Source organism: Thamnophis sirtalis, unplaced genomic scaffold (genome assembly GCF_051295495.1).
Source record: "Thamnophis sirtalis isolate CommonGarterSnake01/CBP01778 unplaced genomic scaffold, rThaSir2_p1.2 scaffold_4, whole genome shotgun sequence".
Classification (NCBI taxonomy): Eukaryota; Metazoa; Chordata; class Lepidosauria; order Squamata; family Natricidae; genus Thamnophis; species Thamnophis sirtalis.
The window spans coordinates 63,822,385-63,839,502 of record NW_028261384.1 but is presented as its reverse complement, the minus strand read 5'-3'; the positions used below and the strand labels follow the sequence as shown (position 1 = coordinate 63,839,502).

Genomic DNA, 17,118 nt, shown 5'->3' with positions numbered 1-17,118 from the left:
CCCCAATCTTTGCACCAACTGTGGGGAGTGTTTGCTGAGTTCCTTGCTATCACTACTATGCCATCTCCCTGATCAGCATGGCCCAGAGGGGGGTCATCTGTGGCTGCCGCCCTTCCAACTCCTCTTGGTTGCCATTCTGGCTCCCCCTGAATGTTGAGATTTTCCCAAATCTCCTTCACCAATTGGGTTACATGTCTCTTCAGACGATCCTCTCTTAGTGAGGCTTCATTTAGCTCCTCCTGGTCAGAGGGGGCTTCTAGCTCCAATTTCCACCCCAGTTTTTGGTTACCACAAGGGAGAGTAAGTCCTCTGGCCCTCCCATCCCAGCCATTTTTTGTGCCAATGCCAATTGACCAGCACGGCTTTTTGGGGTCCTCCAGGTTCCCCTCATCCTCTCTGACAGGGTACATGGAAGAGGCCTCCAGCTGGGGGGGGGATTGAAAACTCCCTGCAGCATTCAGCTTCCCCTTGTTCACTGTTGTGCTCGGACATGATTTGCAGGGTCCTCTAAGTAGAGCAAATGTTGCTTCTCTGGGTTGACCATTTTGCAGAGATGTTGCTTTATGTAAGGGTTCCTCTCATAACTTAAGAAAGTGAAGATTCTTGAAATGAAGTATTTCAAAAGGAACTTTTTATTAAGAAGAATGGAAGCCATTAAAGTCAAAGCAACATCTGAATCCCCGTAGGCAATGCAAGTAGAATTAAAGCAGTAGAGACCCCTCCCTTTTTTTAGAATGCAGATCCTAACCAATATACAAGTGTGAAGATGTTTCCTTTATCAACCGCCCTGAGAGCCGAATGAACATACATTCCCATGGCTATCTTCTGTTACACTGTAAAGTACAACATCCCAGAAGGCCATCATAAACGTTCCCCCAAAAGGTGATGGGATCTCAGATATTTCGGTGCCAGAAAACCAGCTGTAAAATATCTGTTGTCACAGGCAGTGCTAATAAATTGACTCCAAGCCACCCTCCTCCCAATTGAATGGCAGTATCACTTTTAGGAATCTGACACCTTCATTCACACATTGTTTGCACCTGGCCAGGTTTCTAGCTTGGTTCTCCTAAAGGGTCCCAACGATAGTCAGGAGGACTTATAATATATTTTGGCCACTTTCTTTGATACAACCTAATCATCTGGCTCTTTGTTAATTTATATGTCCATTGAGCCAGGTTAGTATCATGCCATTGGGATAATAATTGTCCCAGGGGACTATCTGAGTATTTTTATAGCAATAGCAATAGCAGTTAGACTTATATACCGCTTCATAGGGCTTTCAGCCCTCTCTAAGCGGTTTACAGAGCCAGCATATTGCCCCCACAGTCTGGGTCCTCATTTCACCCACCTCGGAAGGATGGAAGGCTGAGTCAACCTTGAGCCAGTGAGATTAGAACCGCTGAACTGCAGATAACAGTCAGCTGAAGTGGCCTGCAGTACTGCACCCTAACCACTGAGCCACCTCGGCTCTAATAGTACTGCTATAGTACTGCTAGTCATTTTTATTAAGTTTGTTTTCTCTAGGCTTAACACAACAACTATAACTATTGCCTATGAGAAAATCTCTATCTCGTAGAAGAACAAGGAGACCATAAACAATAAAAAGCATATTTATTTAAGATACAATTGTTTAAGCTTTTGCAAAAGGATTCTCAATCATGAAAGATAGAAAGAGAATGTCTGACAGATTTGGATACAGGGTTTAAATACATTTCAGGATGATAGTCCACTTCCTTACATGTACATGTTATACAATTTCATGTTATACAACCTCTTGCAACCAGTCAGTTTCCAATCCACAAATCCCCTTCGGTCCCCCAACCTCTTCCCACCATATTAGGAAATAATAAGAACATAACAAGACAATCAATCCCCTTACGTCAGCATCTTGAAACTGACTCCAGCAATTTCCCATCAGTCCCCAGTTTGACCTGGCCTGCTTTTCCTCAATTAATCTCATAGCTCTGGTATTCCCCTAAATGTTCCCTCTATATAAAGTCTTAACTTAATGTGTTACAAAGGTGTTGCTTGTGTTATGTAAAGTGTAAAATGGAATCGTTGAGGTTCTTCCCTTTTACAAGAATAACCTCATTTTTTCTCAATCCTGACTTTCTTTTTTGACAAGCTTATTTGTGTAAACCATCATGTATGTCCTGTAACTGTCAGCCCTTCTTCATTCACAAATCAGGAAAGAAAACCACCAGACTCCATTTGTTGAAATCAAATGTACTTTTACTAATTATAAATGAATAGAAGTGCAGCAAAGCTAAGACTGGTTATTTAGGCGTGAAAGCGAATAATATATTGTATAATTCATTCCCCTCCCCTTGGCATCCCATGCACAGTCCAATCATAATTTCCCCAAATGTCTGGTGTGAGATAACTTCGAAAGGCATCACCAGGATGGAATGCTGGTCCATTGGCCTTGGAGGGAAACACTCCTCCTCCACATTCGCAGTAAGTTGGTCCGGTCAAAATCTAGAATCTTCCTCCAGCACAACAATGAGTCCCCTCCCAGATACCATGCCCCCCCCCCGTTTCAATGGCAGCCAAAGCAGTAGCAAAGTGGAGGCTGACATCCGGCCTCCCTCCAGAAAAAGGCAGTCAGACCTGCAAAACGACAAAGCAAAAACAAACAGACGAACAACAAGAAACGTAAAGGGAAAAAAAAGGGAGAGGGAGAGAGAAAATACGTCAGGAAACTGGCCAAACTAGGGCTTGTCAGGATACGCAGAGTAGAATTAGTGGAGCAATTTAGGCACCTGAACATAAGACTTGTCCACCCATTTGGCATGAGAAGGGGGAAAATGCTTCCAAGCCACCAGGTACTGAACACGATTCCGCCGTCTACGGGAGTCCAAAATTTCGTGAACCTCAAAATGTTATTCACCGTCAATCAACAGCGGGATGGGCAGTGATGGAACAGGTGGACGTAAAGACGAAAAGCGAACAGGCTTTATGAGGTTAACATGAAAAACAGGATAGACCCGGTTGAGGTGTTTAGGCAGCTGCAGCCGAACAGAAACAGGATTGATGATCTTGATAATAGGAAATGGGCCAACATATTTTGGCCCCAACTTCTTGGACTTCTGGGGAGTCTGAAGAAACTTGGTGGACAGGTAAACTTGATCACCCACCTTGTAATCATATGGCTTAGCCCGTTTCTTATCAGCCTGTTTCTTATGTGCGCGATGCGCAGCATCCAAAGTTTGGAGTGCCAAAGGCCAAACATGCCAAAGGCAATCACTCCACTCAGACAGAGACAAGACTTGGGGCTGCTCACAAGGAACTTCAGGAATAGGTACAAAATCCTGGCCAAACACAACACGGAAAGGGGTGAAGCCAGTGCTGCTGTGCACAGAATTATTATAAGCCACCTCCACATGCGGCAACAAGTCTACCCAATCATCTTGCTGGTAGTTGAAGAAACAACATAAATACTGTTCCAGAACAGAATTAGTCCTCTCACAAGTTCCATTAGGGGTGAGGGTGGTTGGTGGAGCTTAAACTCTGGGCAGAGCCAATCCGCTTAAGAAACTCCCTCCAGAACACGGAAGTGAACTGCACACCCCTATCCGAAATGATGCGGTCAGGCACCCCATGTAAGCGGTAAATGTGGGAGATGAACATCTTAGCGAGGGTCTTAGCAGACGGAATCTTGGAACAAGGGATGAAATGGACTTGCTTTGAGAACAAGTCGGTAACCACCCAGATAACGGTTTGTCCCTGGCTCTCAGGGAGTTCGACAATGAAATCCATAGAGATCTCCTTCCATGGGGCGACAAGGCGAGCCACAGACTGGAGCAGACCTTGTGGTTTCCCTGGCAGGCATTTAGCAGCAGCACAAATGGGACAACTGGCCACATAAAGTTCAATGTCCTTTTTCAAAGAAGGCCACCAAAACTGCCTTTTCACGAGATGCAGCATTTTCACGAAACCAAAATGCCCCGCCATCCGGGAATCATGAGCCCGCTGAAGAACCACTAGATGAAGAGACTCAGGAACATAAAGTTTCGCCCCAATCCAGGGCAATTCATCCCTCATGGTACATTCACTTATGTGTTGCTGGAACCATTCATCATCAGCGAGAGCGTTCTTGAGATTGGAAAGAAAATCCTTGGACACCTCCACCTTAGAAGTTGCTTGATGCCTAGTAACCACTGGAGCAGTGAGGCTCAATGTGGGAATGACCGGCTGGACCATGCTAAGCTTAGAACAGTTGTACTGAGGAACCCTGGATAAAGCATCAGCCATGAAATTCTTCCCACCCGGAATGTATTTCAGGGTGAAATTAAAATGATTGAAATGCTGAGCCCAGCGCATTTGCTTAGGAGAAAGTTTCCTGGAAGTTCTCAAAGCCTCCAAATTCTTATGGTCACTCCACACCTCAAACGGGTGCTTGGTGCCCTCCAGAAAATGGTGCCATGTGGTTAAAGCCCAACGAATAGCAAATGCCTCTTTCTCCCAGATAGCCCAACGTCTCTCTGTGTCAGTTAGTTTGCGAGAGGTGTACGGGCAGGGTTGCAAGGTACCTTGATCATTGGCCTGAAGCAACACGGCCCCACCGCCACGTCACTGGCATCAGCCTAAACCACAAATGGCGCGTCCATGTCTGGGTGCTTGAGGACTGGTTCCTCGGCAAAAAGCCGTTTCAGCTTCTCAAAGGCAGCTTGATATTCCATGGTCCAATCCAACGGCTTGCTAGGCCTGGGTTTTGGCCCACCTTTGGACTTCAATAGGTTAGTTATGGGAAGAGCTATCTTAGCAAAAGAACGGATGAACTGGCGATAGAAATTGGCAAATCCCAAAAAATTTCTGCAACTGCCTGTGTGTACGAGGGGCCTCCCACTCAGTGACTGCTTTGACCTTAGCGGGGTCCATCTCCACACCTGCGTGGGAGATACGATAGCCCAGGTAGTCAACCTTCTCTTGATGGAATTCACATTTGGACAACTTTGCGTAAAGCTCCACAGCCCGAAGCTTCTTCAGCACAGTACAAACCAGCCTGACGTGTTCCTCACGTGTTTGCGTGTAAATAAGGATATTGTCTAAATATACGATAACACCCTTGTAACGATGGTCATGTAACACTTCATTAATCAACTGCATGAAGACTGCAGGCGCCCCATGCAGGCCAAATGGCATCACATGAAATTGGAAACAGCCAAGGGTACAGTTGAAAGCCATTTTCCACTCATCTCCCTCTTTAATACAGACTCTATAGTATGCTTCCCTCAAGTCCAGTTTAGTGAAAATGCGGCCCTTGCCCAGTTGGGCCAGCATATTCTTCATCAGTGGTAATGAGTACAGGTTCTGGGCGGGGATTGCGTTCAAATTTTTGAAATTAACGCATAATCTGAGAGAGCCATCTTTCTTTTCCCTGAATAGCACTGGAGCTGCTACCTTGGGTCTAGCTGGTTCAATGAAACCCCTTTCCAAATTCTTGTCAATGAATCTTCTCATGTCCTCCATTTCCCTAGGAGACAGAATATATCTGGGGCTTGGGAAGTTTCACCCCGGGCAAAATATCAATGGTGCCATCAGTGGGTCTGTGGGGGGGAAGCTTATCAGAAGAATGCTCACTAAATACTCCTCTCAGATCCCAATATTCTTTCAGAATTTTCTCTTCCCCTTCGATCCTCTCCTGTCCCCTGGCTGCCAAAGTGGGGTTAGAATCAGCAGGGTCTGGAGTCTCATTCCCCCTTTCAGGGGGCGCCCTAGTGCGAATGCTAACCACCCCTTCCTCCAGTTAATGCGAGGGTTCCATTTACGAAGCCAGGGGAGCCCTAAAATAAGGGGCCGGTCCATTCCAGGTGCCACAATAAAAGTGATTAATTCTTGATGGGTCCCTATTTTCATCTGTAAGGGCTCAGTAGAAAAATGAGCAGGACCCCCTCCCACTATAGAACCATCAATTTGGCAAAAAACAATAGGGGTTTTCAAAGTTCTCAATTTCAAGCCAAGTTTTTCCAACATCGCTGGACTTATCATACAGTGAGAGCAACCTGAATCCAGAAGAGCTAAAAGTTTTTCAGGCGCGCCAGTAGGTGGCACTGCTAACTCAATTGGGATAAGCATGGGGCCTTTGTTTGAACTCACCCAATGATGATCGTGCTCCTCATCTGATTCGTCAGAGGAACTGGAACTAATGCCTCCCTTCTCCTCTGGCTGGAAATGCTGGGGAACATTTTCAGCGGCGCATGCAGCCTCTCTCTTCTTGCCTGGGCCTTACTTGCTCTTCCCTCTCTTCGGGGATGTGGTGGAGCGGTCTGAGCCATTTTTATGCAGCAATTCATGGCGCGATGGCCTTCCTTCCCACAGCGGAAACATGTGAAAGGCTTGGGTTTGCTGGCGGAGCTTCCTTTTCCCTCGCTTCGGGGGCGGAGGGGTTTTTTTGGAGCTGCAGGGTGGGAGGATTTCTTTGCTTCTCTCTCTTTCATGTATTGAAGCCTGGCCAAATCTAACTCAACATCTGCTGCATGTTCATACCAAGCAGTCACCCGGCGAGGAACGTGTCTGTTAATGCATTGCTGGTATATTTTTTCATTCAATCCCTCAGCAAACTGATCCAATAAAGTGTCTTCTGACCACCCCCTCATATAGGCTGACAACTGTTGAAATTCCTGTATATAATCTGCTACCAATCTACTTCCCTGCTTCAGGGCCATAAATTTCACCCGCCCACATCTCTCAATCAGTGGGTCATCAAACCTCCTCTTCATTGCAGCAATAAAGTCATTAAAATTCCTCAGGAGAGGGGGAATTGCATTTGTGTAGGCCCACCATCCATTCAGCCGCCTTTTTCTCCAAGGCCATCAGGACCATTCTAACTTTCATATCATCAGTCTCTAAATCAGGTCCATAAATCTCTATATAATTCCAGACCTGAATGATAAACAACCCCAAATTCTGGGGGTCACCATCATATTTTACAGTTAAGGGAGGGACTTTTGCCATTCGCGTCGCCTGGCCCTCCTACTCTTTGAGCGGCCCTAGCTGGAGGGGGGGAGGCTGGTTCTGGGTTTTCTTGCCCCCAACCCCCTTCGGCTTCTTCACCCTCCCTTAATCTATGCATCGAGTACCTTTGTTCAAGATCATCAGCCTGCTCCCTTTCCGCGGCTCTTTCACAGCTTTTGCATTCAGACCAAGCTTCCTCGAGGAGTTTCATAGCATGGGACATCTTGTAATCCTCTTCCCCAGTGGCACCCCCATCCGCTGATTTTTTTGGGGGGGTCTTCTTCTCGTGACTCCAGCATCCAACTCCTCTGACTCCTCCTTTTGTCCCACAGCCAAAGTCCATCGGGGGCGAACAGCAGGCTCTTCCATTCTTAGTCCAGTCAGCCTGTCAGTTAAAGATGGTTCTGCCATCGCTCCCTCAGTTTCCTCTTGGTCACTCACTTGCAAAAACATTTATTTTCTTGTGAGGACACCCCACTCGGTAGGTTGTAGCTCCGGGTGGGGTGAAAGTGAGTCTTAGCTTAATTGTCAGCCCTTCTTCATTCACAAATCAGGAAAGAAAACCACCACTTGTTGAAATCAAGTGTACTTTTACTAATTATAAATGAATAGAAGTGCAGCAAATCTAAGACTGGTTATTTAGGCATGAAAGCGAATAATATATTGAATAATTCATCCCCCTCCCCTTGGCCTCCCGTGAACAGTCCAATCATAATTCTCCCAAATGTCAGGTGTGAGATAACTTCGAAAGGCATCACCAGGATGGAATGCTGGTCCGTTGGCCTTGGCAGTAAACACTCCTCCACATGCGCAGTAAGGTGGCCCGGTCAAAATCTAGAATCTTCCTCCAACACAACAATGAGTCCCCTCCCAAATACCAGGCCCCCCTCCCCGTTTCAATGGCAGCTGAAGCAGTAACAAAGCAGAGGCTGACAGTAACATAATAAGCACTCCCTGTCTACTCAGTTGTTTTCCAGTGTTTTCTTTCTTTTTACATTTATTTACCCAAAAACAGAACATACAGCACTTACAGCATATAGAGGCACATCTATGCAAATATAGGTGATAAGGCATATGACTGTAATGATGATGATCCTGACAAACAGGTACTTTAGCCAAGCAAAACTAGGCATCCAGGAAGTTAATAAATTCTGTATTCCTTTAAAATCTGTATTTTCAGTTACATGTGTTAAATATGTAGTTATATTATGCAAAATTTGTATTTTCGATTCAATAAATTGTGAGCGATCATTAATTTCAAAGCAACACAAACCTTCAAATTCCTCATAACCATGTCCCATCCTTAAGAAAATATAGTCAATGACAACAGGTTTTGCAAAAGAGACTTTCTAATTTCTCCCATTTCATCAGCTAGAGCAGCAATTGCAGATGAAGTTTCATTTATGCTTTTTGCTAAAACACAAGCAAGATGCCCAAGTTGCCTATGATTATATTGAGTAACTACACAGGGAATCATCTCTAAGAGCTCAGCCTATATGTTATTTAATATTACCATCTCATCACTATATCCAGCATTATAAACATCATTTAATGTAGATCTCTTCCCTCTATACACATTTAATTCCTCCTCACTCTTTCTAAGATATACAGCAAGCTCAACTGGAGTTATAGTCTATTTTATAGATTTCACATGTGTATAAACAACTACGTGTGGTTCCTTGTTTTTTGTAGGTGGTTCAACATGTCCATGTCCATGTTCATGTTCAAGTACATGTGTCCCACCTACTGGTTCTTGTGCAGTATTTTTAGCAGCATCGTGTGTAGTATCTTTTGGAACTACTCTTTGTGGCACTCAGTTACTATGATAGAGACTAGTAGAGGGCAGGGGGCAACAAAACACAGCGCAGCAATTTCCAACTGCCGCGCAGTGATCTTTAGCATGATGGACTTTAGTCTGCAGGTGGCTAGGAGGCTTCTGTCAGCTCGGCTGGGATATTATAGCGCCTAGGCACACCCAGAAGAGGGCGGGCCTTTGGCCAACAGAAATGTGGCCGCCTAGGGTTACGATTGGGCTCCCTCCGCCGGCGTGTGGCTGATTGACAGGGAGGCCATTCCCTCCTGGATCAAGGTTACTGAGGAGGGAAGCAGTGGTGGCAGCAACGACAGCAGTCAACTCTCCACAGGACATGCAGAGCATGCTTCCGTCACGGTTTGTTGGCTAAGCTCCCATGGCTGGCTGGGCTCCCCGCAGTTGGCTCCGCTTCCGAGATGCAGGTGTGTGGGAGATGCTCGCAACTCAAGCAAGTGGAAACCCACGCCGGGTGTGCACATGTTGTCTGAATCCAGCCTCTGCATTCGGAGCATTGGGGCTCGAGGTTTTTTTCACAGGAAGGGGGAGTCGAGCTGGTGCTCCTCAGATTTTAATTGATTTTATTTCTCAAAAAGAAAAAGAAAATAAAGGCTTCTTGGTCCGCCTGGACTGGAAAGTCAAAATCCGGAAAATTAACCTTGTTTAGGAAAGTTTTGTGCTGATGGAAAAATAGTGTTTTCCAGTGAACGTTTTTTTCCTACTTTTTCTTGTTTGCTTTTTTGGCGTCTATTCCTTCTCTCCTCTTTTCTTTCTTCCTCTTTTCCTTCTTTTTTCTTTCCTTCCTTCCTTCTTTCTTCCTTTCCTCTCTCTCTTTCTCTCTCTTTCTTTTTTCTGCCTCTTTTTCTTATCCTCCCTCCTCTCCCCTTTCTTTTTCTCTTTCTCCTCTTTCCTTTTTTGTCTGTCTCTGTCTCTCTCTCCCTCTCCCTTCCTTCCTTCCTTCCTTCCTCCCCTCCCTCCTCTCCCCTCTTTGTTTGTTTCTTTATGTGCCCCAATTGCTAATCTACATCAGTTGGTAATTTATTCATAACTTGCTAATATCACTGCAGACTATTGGATAGTAAGGGGGAAAGTATAAAGCATATAAAGTAATTCATAGTATGGATAGAGGGAAGTTTTGATCTTTTTCCCATAGAGAGTCATCCATTGAACTTGAATACAAGTAGTCCTCAACTTACAACAGTTCACTTAATGACTAAAGCTACATCAGCACTGAAAAAAGTGAATTACAGCTGTTCTTCACATTTATGATCATTGCAACATCCCCATGGTCACATGATCAAAATTTGGATCTTTGGCAACTGCCTCATATTTATGAGGGTTGCAGTGTCCTGGGCTCACCTTTTGCAACCTTCTGCCAAGCAAAGTCAGCAGGAAAGTCAGATTGACTTAACAACCAGGTTACTGATTTAACCGCAGTGATTCATTTAACTGTAGCAAGAAAGGTTGTAAAATGGGGCAAAACTCACTTAACAAATGTCTCACTTAGCAATAGAAACTTTGTTGATCTCAGTTCATGTTGTTCTCTAATGTTGACACCACCTATAGCTTCCTCCTCTGTTTGAATCCCACCTACAGCACCTTCAGGTTTCTCCATCTCAACTGTACATGACTCTTGAAAGTCTACCAACAGGTCTTCTCTTCCAGTCTTCTCAGCCTTTCCTCTCAGATGTTCATTGAAGAATGCTTCTGCCTTATCAGTTGTGTCTATTCTGTGTCTTTGTCCTTGCCATGTAAATATTAAACCTCCTGGTATGAGCCATCTGTAGTTAATGCCTTTTGTAAGTAGAACCTTAGTCAGGAATTGATATGTTCTTCTCGTCTCTCTCACTCTTCTTAGGATTTGTTTCAGCACTACAATCTCCTTTCCCTTATATTCCAATTTTCTATCTCTTGTTTTCTGTAGAATTTGTGATTTAATTATTTTCTTGGTAAATCTTATGTGAACTTCCCTTGGATGTCTATTTCTCACTGCATATCTTGCGCAGACTCAAAACATCTCATCTATGCCATCTATCATCTTCTCTTGGGTTATCTCTAACACATCTTTCAATAATTCTGATATTATTTGTGCCAAGTTCTCACCTTTTTCTTCTATGTTTTGGAATCTTAAAAAGAATTCTGACAGATCCATCTCCCATCCCAGTATTCCGCTGTTATCTTTTTCCACTGTGTTCAATCTATTGTCAATATTCTCCATTTTCTTCTCTCTTTCTTCATCCCTTTCTTTGATTTTTTTTGTAGTCTATCTTCATATTTCATCATCCATTGTTGAATAGTTTCAATTTTTTCTTGTCTTACCTGTCCTTTGTTCTATATTTTCTATTCATTTTTCTATTGCTTCCATCCTCTTTTCCATGTTCTCCATTCTTTTTTCAATGATTTCCGATCTTTTATCAATACTTTCTCCTCTTGCTTCTCGTTTTTGTATTCCTTACATAATTGCCTCTAATGTTACACCCTTGTCCTTTTCCTGTTGAAGCATTGTCTGTATTGATCTTTGCCCTCCTGCAGGTGAAGAGGGTGTTGTTGTTGCAGAGCCAACAGTTGCTATTTTTCTACTCATCTTCCTTTTTGTGTTTTTGTTTTTAACCGTGAGGGGTCAAAGAATAAAAAAATAAAATAATAACTAACAGTTAAGACAGCAATAAAAAGGTCAAAAAAGAAGAAAAAGGGAAAAGGAAAAAATGTGCAATAATATGGAAAACCAAAAATTAGGAAGGAAAAAAGAAAAATAAGAAATAAAAATAAAAATTCTTTGATCTCTTCTATGTAAAAAATTATGAAAAGAACAAAGGGAAAAAGAAAAGAAAAAATTATTGAAATTTCCCTTAGTCCAGCACCCTTGAAACACTCTGACAAAGAGAAAAAATAAAAAATAAAAACAGAAAAAGTAGACAGAGTGTAACCACAGCTTCCAAAACAAGATAAGATAATCACATTCTTTTTTTAAATAAAATATTTATTTTCAGACAAACACAAACACACAACACACAACACAACATAAAAGCCTCTTCAATTACACACAGTGTGTCAATTGGTTACAAAGTCTTTCTGTGTCCTTTCTGTGGTTCTCACTTGAATTTTATCAAAATTCACATATTAACAATCAAGATATCTTTGTATACATTGTTATTATGCTTCCTCCTATTCTAAGTCATTCAATCATTTTAGCATTGATAACATTATCTAATAATTTTCAATTCCATGTTTTCCCCATTATTAGTATCATCAATCTAATATACTTGTATACAAATTGATATAATTATTAAACATCCATTAAGCCTAGCTATTATTACATCCTTTCAACTTAAAGCATATTAAATTTAACGTACATTTATATTTTATTACATCACCCCTGAAATCATCCAATGATATTATATCTTTATATTCTATTCTATGTAACATTGTTTAAGTTTTATAAAAAGGCTTTTCAACATCTCCATATCCTCACTTATAGTATTGTATAAAATTTGATATTATCTTTTTTTATTGAAAATTTTAAAGAGTTTTTACAAATATCTACCTTCCCCCCAACCCAAATCCCCTCCCCCTCAACAACCTCCCAGAGCAAATACAGGGTGTAAACATTTAACAACCATATGCTAAAATAAACTAACTAACTTTAGCATCATCCCTCACTTGTACTTTAACTTCCCTTTTGTAAAGCTAACTTTAGATAAGCTGTAACATTCTTTGTTCAATCATTCATAAGCTAACTGAAATTTCTTAGTCCCATATTTATTTTGAATGTAATCAGTCCATCTTCTCCACTCCAGCTTGTATTTCTCATCTGAGTGATCCTTAAGATATGCTGATATTTTAGCCATCTCTGCTAAGTTTGTTACTTTTAATGTCCATTCTTGAATAGTAGGCAATTCTTCCTTCTTCCAGTACTACGCCACCAACAGTCTTGCTGCTGTTATTAAATTCAAAATCAAAGTAATCTCTATAACTGTACAGTCTGCAATTATACCTAACAAGAATAACTGAGGAGTAAACTTTATCCTCTTTTTAAAAATATTTTGCATAATCCACCATATTTTTATCCAAAATGCTTTGACCTTTTTACAAGTCCACTATATATGATAATACGTAGCGTCAGCACAATCACATCTCCAGCATTTAGGTTGTAAGTTTGGATACATACAAGCTAATTTTTTAGAATCTAAATGCCATCTATAAACCATCTTGTAGAAATTCTCTCTCAGATTTTGGGCTTGCGTAAATTTTACATTTCTTACCCATATCTTTTCCCATGTTTCCATCATTATTGGTTCTTCAAAATTTTGTGCCCATTTTATCATGCAATCTTTAATTAATTCTGTTTCAGAATCTATTTCTATCAATATATTATATAGCCTTTTTATGTGCATTTGACTTTAATCCCTAATTTGTTTTATTAGATTGTGCTCATTTTGCGTAATACCAATTTTCTGGTCTTTTTTCCATCTGGCCTGTAGTTGTCCATACTGAAACCAGGTTTGGATTACCCTTTCCTCTTTTAGTACAGTCAAAGGTTTGAACTGTAATACACTTCTTTCTATGGTAAGAAGCTATCTGTATGTGGTTACATCCTGTTTTTGTTCTATACTTATATTCTCTATTGTGTGTCTGGGAATTGCCCACATAGGTATCTTATCATTTAATTTATGTTGATATTTTTTTCCAGACACGCAATAGAGCATTCCTTAAAATCTGACTTTTAAAAATCTTATCCACCTTCTTATCATATATTAAATAGGCATGCCAACCATATACCAAATCATACCCTTCAATGTTCAGTATTCTATCCTCTGTTGAGTTGATCCAGTCACTAATTATTGATAAAACTACTGCTTCATAATATAATTTTAAGTTTGGCATTTTCAAACCTCCTCTCTCACTTACATCTTGCATTATTTTAAGTTTTATTCTCAGTTTTTTCCCTGCCCAAACAAATTTATTAATATCCTTCTGCCATTCTTCCAAATTTGCATCTTTTTTGAGTATTGGTATCATTTGAAAAAGAAATAAGACCTTAGGCAGAACATCCGTTTTTACTGCTGCTATCCTTCCCAACAAAGACAGTTGTAGTTTTTCCCATTTCTTCATCTCTACCTGTATTCTATGCCATAATGGTTCATAATTATACTTATATAATTTCCCATTTGAAGTTGTAATATAAACTCCTAAATATTTAATCATTTTTACTATCTCACATCCTGTTATTCTTTCTAATTCTTCTCTTTCATTTGTGTTCATATTTTTAACTATCATCCTTGTTTTCCCTAGATTAATTTTAAACCCAGATACCTGACCATATTGATTAATTATGTTCATTAAAGCCATAGTTGATTTCCCCGGTTGGGTTAAAGTTACAACTAGATCATCTGCAAATGCTCGTAGTCTGTATTCATAATGCCTAATCTTAATTCCCCGTAGATCTGACCCCTGTATTTTATTCAGCAATAACTCCAAGGTTAAGATGAACAATAATGGATATAGGGGGCAACCCTGTCTTGTTCCTTTTTCAATTTTAAAGGGTTCTGTAAAATACTCTCCAATTTGCATCTTTTGTATTATTTTCATTAAAAATTGTCAATTCACTCGATCAAATGCTTTCTCTGCATCCAGAAATATGAGAGCTGCGGGGACTTGGTTGTTCTTTCCCAGATATTCCAGTATATTAACAATTTGTCTTACATTACTTTTCATTTGTCTCCCTTGTATAAAACCAGATTGGTCATTGTGGATCAATTGTTGTATATCTAACATCAGCCTATTTGCTAATATTTTAGCAAAGATTTTGTAATCTGTATTAAGTAGTGATATAGGCCTATAATTTTTTGGCTGGCTGAGATCTTGATTTTCTTTCTGAATCAGAGAGATAAAGGCTGTTCTCCAAGATGGAGAAACTCTTCCTTCCAATTGGATTCTGTTAAATAGTTCCTTAAGAGGTTCTACCATTTCTAATTGTAAATTTTTATAATAAACCACTGTCAATCCATCTTTACCAGGTGCCTTTCCAACTTTTAACTGTTTAATTACCTGGAGGATTTCCTCCGAAGTTATTGGTTGGTTCAATCTCTCCCTTTGCTCATCCTTAACTATAGGTATTTTCTCTTTCTCCAAATACCTATCTATGTCTAAACCTTGTATTTTATCACCAGTGTATAATCTTGTATAAAATTCTAAAAAAGCCTTTTTAATCATATCCTGTTGGTAAACTTCTTTACTTTTATAATCTATTTTTCTATAGTATGAAATGTTTGTTTTTTCTCATCATATATGCTAACCATCTGCCTGGTTTTTTTGCATTGCAAAAAGTATTATGTTTAGCATATAACAAATTAGTAGCCACCTGATCTGACATCAACATATTAAATTGCGCTCTTAGTAAAGTAATTGCCTCTTTTGTCTTCTTATCACCTGGGTTAGATATTAGCTCTTGCTCTTTCTTCTTTAGCTCTTCCTCTAATTCCTTTCATTTCCCCCTCTGTCTATATCTATATAGATTATTTAAATTTATTAAAATTCCTCTCATATATGCTTTACTTGCATCCCAAACCATTTCAATAGATGTTCCCTTATTCATATTAAAAGCAAAATATTCCTTCAACAGTTTTTTACATTCATTGACATTTTTCTCATATCTAAATAAATTTTCATTTAACCTCCAAGACCTTCTAGATTCCTTCCCATATTCTACTTCCATCCAAACCGGGTTATGATCTGTTAATGCTCGCGAGCATATCTTCGTCTTCTTTACCTTAGAAAGAAAATCATTTGTAATTAATATGAAGTCAATCCTAGAGAATCCCCCTCCCCCTCTCTGATATTGCAGACAAGAGTTGTCAATTTAGTTTGTCTCAGGGCCCACAAATAGAAGCTAGGTCTCAGATAACTCTAGGCAATTGAAATCAGCAGGCGGGCCACCGGAATTACTGAGAATCAACCCCAATTGAAGCCCTTGAGTCCCACATTGGGCACCAAAATTGTGAGATGTAAGACCCAGATAGTTTAATCCTCACAACATAGAAACAAGTCTGGTTAACAATTCAAAGGTTTATTGAAGAAAAATGAAAAAGCAGATGCAAGCACAGCCTCCTAGTCTCTTCCCAAGTTGGATTGAGAACAAGGAGAGCAAAAAACAATACTCAAGCTCTACATTTTATTCTTTCTACTCAATGCATGACATGCCTAACAAGTCATCCCCTTTACCTAAGTCATTTTTAAAATCATTTTACACTATAAAGGGTCAGCATGACCCTTCCTACAGAATCCCAGTTATCTTTCTTTCCTTGTGGCTTCGCCCTAGGTGGTGGATGTTTCTATCTCACCAAATAGTGGCCTTGCCTCGTTTCTGTTTTGAAAGGAAATTAGTTTTAGCAAATAATCACATACTGTTTTACAGAGTACATTTGGTGGTTAATTTGCAACAGGAAGAACTTTATAGCTTATTGTTACATTTAACCCTTTTATAAAAGAGTAACTTATTATTTATTTCCTTTAGCCCCACCTTTGTCAATGTGCCATTAAAAGGCCTGAGCCAGTCTATTCTATGTAACAAAGACCTCCCCTTCAATTCCAGGGTTAAGTCATGATAGTATTAGCCCTTTTCCCATCTCATCACAGGGAAGAAGCAATGCTCAACTAAACTTGGACTCAAAGCATAGCCTACAGAGTTTCTCCTGCATGGTCCCATCGGAGTCTGACAACCAATCAGAATACAAGATCAAGATCAAAGACCAGAGGGCCTAAAACCAGGGACTTTCAGTATCTCAGTCTCTTTTCTTCTTCACCCAACATCTTCAAGCATGTGATTCCCCTTTTCTGTTCAGGAGCTAAAGCCATGTGAACCTGTTGACCATTAAACCATCTTTCCAAGCAGCCTCCATTTTTCCAGTATCTTTTTTCCCCACTTGGAACTCAACCCAGAAGGACATTTCTTCCAACACTTCTCTCCCTCCATCCATCCAAAGATGTGTAAGGGATTTTTTTTTTAAAAAAAAAGCAAAACAAAACTGAATTTTCTGTATCATTACTTTTCTTACCAAGCCATGATAGTTGGTGTTCTTTGTTCTTTCTCCTTATGTGTGTCTGCAGAAAAGAAATTATCCTCCCCTCCAAATGTGCTATTTTTTCTATTGTTACCACCTTTGTCTAGAGATAGAGCTTTTTTAAAATATATTTTCAAACAAGACAAGCATTTGGAGAAACAGTTTGCAGACAGTGCAAAATGTTCTCAACTATAGATAGATCAAAACTGGAACCTGGCTGGGAAGCATGAACAAAGAGAGGCAAGAGAAGCTGTGGTACTAAAACTTCCAATCCAAATTTTAAAGGATTTT

The 17,118-nt window shown here is 40.5% G+C and overlaps 1 long non-coding RNA gene across 1 annotated transcript; it reads right to left on the bottom strand.

Moving 5' to 3' along the window:
• Positions 1-12,003: 12,003 nt before the first annotated feature.
• Positions 12,004-16,871, bottom strand: LOC148045886 (uncharacterized). Its single transcript, XR_015696249.1, has 3 exons — positions 16,822-16,871; positions 15,442-15,536; positions 12,004-12,701 (listed from the first exon to the last, which is right to left on the bottom strand). It is a non-coding gene; the product is annotated as an uncharacterized LOC148045886 (long non-coding RNA).
• Between the last annotated feature and the right edge of the window lie 247 nt (positions 16,872-17,118).